Source organism: Pinus tabuliformis, chromosome 2_1, assembly GCF_031772625.1.
Source record: "Pinus tabuliformis cultivar Carrire ecotype Pingquan chromosome 2_1, CPIR1, whole genome shotgun sequence".
Lineage (NCBI taxonomy): Eukaryota > Viridiplantae > Streptophyta > Pinopsida > Pinales > Pinaceae > Pinus > Pinus tabuliformis.
Window position 1 is genome coordinate 613,811,907 of NC_142299.1, and position 8,252 is coordinate 613,820,158.

An 8,252-nucleotide genomic window follows, 5' to 3' on the forward strand; every position below is an offset into this window, starting at 1 on the left:
CACATGAGTCCCCTTTTAGAATTATATATCATTCCCTTGAAGCTGCAAATGCATCTCATTTTTGTATTGGTTGTCCTGAACAAGATCCAAATGATAATCATAGTCCAGCTGGTACAACTTCATCTCAAACCTCAGTCATGTTTAGTGCTTGGTATGCCCCATTAAATTTGCCAGCCCCTTTGCATGAGTTACCACAAAACTATGGTCAGAGGCTACCTCAATTTGATGGTACAGGTAAGATCACAACAAGGAAGCATGTAGACAAAATCATTGACTTCATTGACCTTGAGGAAGTAGATCATGAAGATGTCAAATTGAGGTTGTTTTCTCAAATCCTTTTAGGAGAAGTTAGGAAGTGGTATAGAAGTTTGACAGCTGGAAGCATTCCTAATTTCCAACAGTTTGAACACATTTTCCTTGATAGATGGGAGGTTAAAAAGAACCCTTTTCAGATTATGGATGAGTATCAGAATCTAAAGAGGCAGCCTGGTGAGACAGTCCAAGATTTCTCAACCAGATTCAATAGTGTTTATGATTCCATACCTACTGATGTAAAGCCTCCCCCAGGATTGGCTATGCTTCATTATCCAGATGGTTTTGATGTTGAGCTTTCCTATCATCTCAGAGAGAGGAATCCTGCCACTTTGGAGGATATGCAGAAAATTATTGTTGATGTGGAAGCGAATCTGTTGATCAAAAGGGCCAAAATGGAAGCTGAAAGAAGGGAAGTGGTTAAGGAGGAGATTTCTCCATTGTCAGACCATAAGCTGGATGCATTGATGAAAACCATGGAAAGGTTGATGGAAACATTCACTATGAAAAAAAAAATTGTTGTTAGAGGGCAGCGAAGAAGACCTCCTCTCCAAGCAAATTTGGCAGAAGAAGGAGAGGTGGTTGATTTATGTCACCATGAGCTAGAAACTGGTTGTTTTATTTATTCATTTGAAGATAGTCTTGAAGAGAAATCAGCGACATGTTCTCAGCAAGAGGATGTTCAATTTCAACAATTTAAGGAAAGCAGTTAGCCTGCATGTGTCACTTATGACAGCAATGAAGAATATGATGAAAGTACTGAATCAGGTGAGCAGTCACAGTCTTATAGTTTTGACATTGCACATAAAGAAAACAATGAATTTGTTGATGGTAACTCTCTACCTTTATGTTATGCTACATTTGAATTGTTGAAATAAAATTATAAGATCACTAAGGAAGCAGGAAAGCAAGCTGAAACTAGCATAAATTGGCAGCAACCTTCTTTGGTTTTCAATGATCCAATAGCCGATTATTTGGATGGTTTCTGCAGTCAAAGTTCTCCTCCTTTAGCTAGTTGTGAGTCTGAAAATAGGGGTGATGGAGACTTAGTTCAACAGCCAGCATCATTGTCTTGTCCAGTAGTGGTTTCATCACAAAGGTCACAGGAATATTTGCAGCCCTATCATGACAACTATAAGTTGAAATTGCATGAAAGCAAGGATGCAGATAAAGGTTTGTATTCATGGTATGTAGACCACCTAGAGAAAAATTGCAATCTGTCAGATGAGCTAAAATTCAGTGTTCATTCGTTTGAGGATCCTTTTGTAGCATTCTTGAAATCAGCAAGTGGGCTTAAGTTCTTCAATCCCGTCAAAGTTGAATTTGTTTGCAAGTTTTTATTGGAGTTGTCATTCAGTATGTTTTCTATTTTTCTCGTGAACAAGCACATGTAAAGAACTCAACCAGTGGATAAGGTGCTTGTGTGGTTACACTGGTTGTTTGAATTTATTGGATCAAGAAACTTGTGGATCAGTTAGAGTGAGTAGGTGTGTGAAATAAGCTCAGCCCTCTGAGCATATTTTTCAACAATGTGCCAATTTCTAGTAGTTTTCCTTGGTAGTTTGGTATTATTTTTCAGTACTGCAGGTGTGGGTGGCCATCATCAGAATTTGAAGCCTGAGGAGAAGGCCCTAATGTTCTGATGATCTATCGTCATATGTAAGTAAGTCAGTCAGTGAATTTTTTAGTTTTTATCTTGACTCCATTTGCCTAATGGTTAGGCTACAAGTCTGTGGTGTTCTTGGCACCTCACTAGGAGGCCACCATTCCCATTGGAGCCAATGTTAGGGTCCTAGGGTTTGGAGATCAAATGTATTTGTCTCTTTCATTCATTTTTATATTTTGTGTAGTAGTTTATCCTATGAACTGTTGTTGTCATGGTTTAAAGATTCAATGTCCGACATCACTACAAGTTTTTCATAAGGGGTCCATAAAGATAAAACAAAACTTGAAGAGAGCCTGAGTCAATGAGAAGGTCATGGGGCCATTTTCTCATATAAAGTATTTTACGGTTCGAAAGGTTATGTATCATTAGACACTAGTCAGAATCATGAACAAACAATAAAATCTTGGGTCATTTTTAAGGTTTTGTTGAGTATGTTGTGGAGTATGGTTATCATGCCCATTCCATCAGTTATAACTCATGATCCCTTTTCATTTATCCCTATTATATATTATTTTTATTCTTATACTCCTTTCATATACCCTATTTCATAAAATCCCTTCCATACAATACCCCCTACATTTACATTTACATCTAACATCATATGCATATACATACCCCCTCCTAAACTTACCTCTCATTATTATCACCGATATTCCTTAACTCATTTCATCATTATTGATATTATGCCCCCACAACTTATAGCTATCATTTATCTTTCACTACCATAATAGACGTAAGAACCCTTATTGTAAGTTCATACTCATGACCAAAGTAAGACAAAAGGCACATTTTCAAATCTCTTTTCATATTGCCCTCATTTTTCTCTCCACTCTGCAATCAACACTCTTCTCTGAGGAAAATTGAATAGTCACACAACATAGGCCGAAGAGTAGGATGAAAGGGGTGTGAGGATACGTTTTGTTTCAATTGTGGGAGATATGCTATGCAAGAGTCACACAAGTTATTGAGTTTCATAGTCATTGTGCAATTCCCTTCAACTCCTTGCAGAGATATCACACAGCTTCAAGTCGGGTCTTCTTATTGTCAGAGGTAGGAGACATCACTTCCAACCATAGTTTTCATTTTTAAAACTCAGTTATATATCAATTGGTAATCATTATATGCATTGTAGCACAAATATTTTGTAAACCCTGCTTACAGTTTGGTATGAGATTGGGACAGTTTAAAGTGTCTAGGGTTTATGTGTCGATTAACATGAGTAGGGGCGCGCATGTACATAGAACCTGTAGTAAAAATTTCATGGTTATTGGTATGATTTGATTTGCATACTTCCTATACATCACAATACATCGCTACATGACATTGTAATAAGGTTGTTTGGGCATAAAGATTTTTCCTGAGGCCCGAAGTCATTTAACTTCTGTCAAAACCATAATAGTCATCATTTTTCATTACTTCGTCATCCTTCCCATCATGCAGTGCATTGTCATTTTGTCCATTGTACTATCAGTTAACCTTTTCAAAACAATTTTGTTGTTTGCCACGAAAACAAAGTTAAAATCCTACGTTGTAGTATTTAAAGGCAGATGAAAAGCCCAGGAAGCAGAGGCAAAACAAAAGGAGGAGAAGTGGTTCATATTGAGCCTAGGAGTCTAGACATGGTGAACTCTGACCCTGCAACTATAGTAGAATTTGAACAAACATGGTGCATATCCTTTTGTGAAAAAGTCCAGACACATGGCCATCATTTTCAACTTGCAAGAATGGAGGGAAGCACTCAGAGGGTGCTATAACATCACTAGGTCATATCAAGAACATATATGCACTCATCCTTGCACAAACAAATCTGCAACCATATCAAACAGGGAGGTCTACTACACTCTACTACGCAATTTCCTCTGAAATTCACTGTTTTGGTCATCGTTTTAAAAAGAATTTTTTTACCAATTGGAAAATAATTTTGAAAAGATGAAAGATGTTTTTTCCAAGAATGGGTCAAATAAAAAAACCTATCTCAGTTTGTACACAAGTGTCATAGACCAGTTGATTCAAATGCATCTTTAAAACCTATTTTTCAGACTATGCAATTTACAGTTTCAGCCATGATTTTGGGGAATAGATTCTGAGGAGTTGGGGCATAATTTGAGGAAAATAAGAGAGTTTTCTCTCAAAAATAAGTTATTATACAGAAACCTATTTCAGGGTTTACACAGGTTGTATGGTTTTGTAATTACAAGTGTCACTTAGAGACCCATTTTCACAATTCCTTGCTAACAAGATTTTGAAATTTTTTAAATTCGATTTGTAAATGTGAATATTTTTGGAGTTTTGATGCTTGCTCGGAGTCATAAGGTATAGGTGATGAATTGTTGGACTTTGTTTTGTTTTGGAGCGGGAAATGACATTCAAACTCATAAATTTAAATTTTGTTGCGCAAGTGCTGACTGGGAAATTTTGAGCTTTGCACAAGCCAATAGAGGAATCATATGTGTCCTACTCCAACTCAGCAGCCTCTCATCATCCCCATCATCTCAGTTTCACTCGGTGCGACCTGTGTCTATGCTGAGCTAGAGCCTACTACGCAACTCATCTTTCATTTTTTTGTCTTTTGAGTCAGAGTTGGACCTTGCTATTATGTTATTGGGGATATGGATAGAAAGGAATGGATAGGGATCAGATAAGTAGATAAGATAAGGATGCTTTTTATCAAAAGGATGTTGTAGTTTTATACTTAGATTTATCTTATATTTTAGCTTTTAAAACTTGTGTTGGACTCAGTCTTGTCAGTCCTCTGTCAGAGAAAAATTCACCAAGGTTCATTTCTCGTCATTTGCCATCATCAAATGCCATTTTGGTCAAAAAGAGTTATTTTAATTCTTGAGTCCAGGGTTTTGTCTCCAGAAGTGTGAAATAACGCTTGTAGGCTAGAGGGAGGTTCAGTAAGTTTTTATTTCAGGAATGTCTTCGTCAATAATGCGAGATTGATTCTTCTTCAAAACCCTTTTTTGAAGAAGAAATCATCAAATGTGTTTTTGTAGTAAATCTGTAATTTGTCGAAATGTTACGAAGTTATACAGCTCTTCAATGGCAGTAGCTATAGCTGCTCCTATCCCTGCAAAAGCATAAACAAAATAACCATCATTTTAGCTAAAGAAGGTCAGAGAAGAAAATGAAAGACTCGAAGGAATTTGCAGTGGAACATATATTGTTTGAAGGCAAGTCAAAATATCAAGATGTGATGGTATTTCAGTCAGTAACATATGGGAAAGTGCTTGTTCTGGATAAGGTGATTCAGTTGACAGAGAAAGATGAATGCGCCTACCATGAGATGATAGCTCATCTTCCACTTTGTTCTATTTCATCTCCCAGAAAGGTATTGGTTGTTGGAGGAGGTGATGGGGGAGTTCTTCGAGAAATATGTCGACACAGTTCGGTGGAACAAATTGATATATGTGAAATTGATGAAATGGTTATAAATGTATCCAAACAATTTTTCCCAAACGTTGTTGTAGGCTATGATGATCCTCGTGTAAGGCTTCATATCGGTGATGGAACTGCCTTTTTGAGGGAATGTCTGGCCGGAATTTATGATGCAATTATTGTAGACTCTACTGATCCAGTAGGTCCTGCAGAGGAACTATTTGGAAAACCATTTTATGAAACAGTGTCCAGAGCATTGAGGCCTGGAGGTGTAGTTATAAGTCAGGCAGAAAGCTTGTGGTTACATATGCATGTTATTCAAGATATTGTCACAACGTGCAGGCAGACTTTCAAGGGCTCTGTTCACTATACATGGACATCAGTTCCAACATATCCAAGTGGCGCAATTGGTTTTGTGATTTGCTCAAGTGAAGGACCACCAGTAGATTTCAAAAATCCTGTTAATCCCATTAAAGAGCAGTGCTATATTAAATTGTAAAGCAAATCCATTGTTTTTGACAACCTATCTGCATGTCAAACATTCACAAAAATCCAAAGGAGAAAGCCGAATTTGGAGGTTGAAGAGTGAATTTCAGTGTTGGAGAGGCCGACAGTGTGTTGACAGTGCGCGCGGCGCATACAAGGAGCGCGCGGCGCACGTAGGCCACGCGGTGCATTGGGCACTCCTCCACAGTGCATTTTTTGCACTGACGTGGCGCACTCACCAAGCGCGGTGCACTGGGAGTGTGCGCGACACACAGAGCCTCCAAAGCAGTTCTTCACCATTTCTTCCTCAAATTTCCGAAAGGACCCGAAATTTTTGCTAGAAGCCAGTTTTATGGGAGATCAAGTCGTTTCCTTTTTCTCACGGATAATGATGAGGGGAGCTGATGCATTGGAATATTGGCTATCGTCCAATGGGTTTCCTCCAACAAGTATTCATGGAGATAAATCTCAACAGGAGCGCGAGCAATCTCTGAGAAATTTCAAGAGTAGGGATGCGCCTATTGTAGTTGCAACATATGTGGCTGCACGTGGACTCGATATTCTACTTCTGCCCTCGTATTCATCATAATCATCATTGTATCATCAGGCGTAATATCATCTATATCTGCTTCAAAGTGCTCGCTCGCATGCATTCCCCTACACTATTTTTTATTTGGATACAATCTTCCCTGGGCTAAACACTTATTCTTCTCAGGGCCGAATAGTTATTCTTATCCCTATAAAGGAAGTAGATTCTCTTGTCATGTCAACCCACACTTAGGGTTAAAATTTGAGATCCTGTCTTTGCAAAAGTGAAGGTTACCAAGCATAGGGGATACGACCTCTTTTAGCAGAAGCGAAAAGATTGTGAAAGTTGTGTTTCTGGACACCTGCATACACCTTCCTGCACCAATCAATTTGCATTACACGAGAAGAGCATGTGGTATGGACCAGAAAAATGGATGCAAGCATGGAGATGAAATGAGGGGCTACTTTAATTTCAGAACTGAAAATCATATCAAATTCATGAGAACAATATCCTCCTCTCACTAAAACCTATTAGGCACGGGTTGTGTATCTCTCAATATGGTTTTGCACATAGCAAGTACATTGCTTTTGGCCGATAGTCTATGGAGGATTCTATCTCTACTGCAAATCCCATATGATTTATTCATGGGAGTTTGGACCTTCAAATCATATACTGTGGTGCATGTAATTAATTTTGATTTGCCAAATGATATTGATGACTATGTCCACCTGTTGTGACCACCAACAACCCCCCTCTTTGTTTAGTATTAGCAATAACACTAAGCAAGTGGGGACCCTTAAAAAAAAATTCAAAAAATTTAATAAAAACTCATGTATTATACTCCTTAAAAATATATATCGCATCACGCGGAGAAGATAAAACATTTCTTCATGAGCACAATAAAAACTGCGAAAAAGCGACGCGAAATTCATCGCATCGCATACATTAAGAAGCGCCCATAAATGAAGATCTTAAGAAATCTCCGATGGCCGATATGCGACATCGCATATCGCAACATCGCATAAACAACACACAATAATTTAACGAATTGCAAAGATCTGCGATCTTCCGATAAACAAAATACTGCGATGTCGCGATGCTGCGATGCTGCGATCTGCGATAACACAATCTTGATAAATCTGCGATAACACGATGCTGCGATGCAAGTTGCGGAAATCGCCCATCACAAATTTTCCTCGGCTCAACATTCAAGAAAATCTGTCCATAAACCAAAAATTGGTCGTGTGCCTTAAAGAAAGTTAATGAACATACGCCAAAGTGTTAATGAAGGACAGTTTTGTGTTTTTCGAAGAGTCAGTTCACAATGGGTGGAATTATTTTATATATTCGTAGAGCTTAGAGCTTTCGTGTGAATATTTATTATCATTACTCTTTTCCTTTGCATGAACTGCAAGAATGAAAAATAGGAAACAACATGAAGCAATGTGCAGGAAACATCTAAGGAAAAAGGGAAAGCGTCAATGCTCGGAGAACAAAGAAGAGATGCCCTCATAAATGGATACCGCATGCAACAGAAACGCAGATTTCAAAGTATTATTGAACAGATGCTGATATCAATAGACGATTCAACACGAAGGGTCAAAAGCTCACAAAAGCAGCATGTTTACAAAATTTTGAAGCTTATGCCCGGTAAAGGAAAAGGCGCTAATGGCGGAAAACGCACCAGAAAGGCCCGGATCAAAGAACGGAGGCAGTTTTCGATGCACGCATCGGTAAGAAAATTGTTCAGAAACCAAAGTCCCTAACTTGCTTAGTCATCCATGAGTCCGGAAACCAAGATAGCAAAAGCAAAAGAAATTTCAGGGAAATTTGGGTTGTTACCAAGTATATACGCAGTAAATTCACCCAGCCAGAGGC

At 38.4% G+C, this 8,252-nt stretch overlaps 1 pseudogene; it reads left to right on the top strand.

Moving 5' to 3' along the window:
* Positions 1–5,169: 5,169 nt before the first annotated feature.
* Positions 5,170–5,858, top strand: LOC149202005 (spermidine synthase 1 pseudogene; annotated as a pseudogene).
* Positions 5,859–8,252: the final 2,394 nt, after the last annotated feature.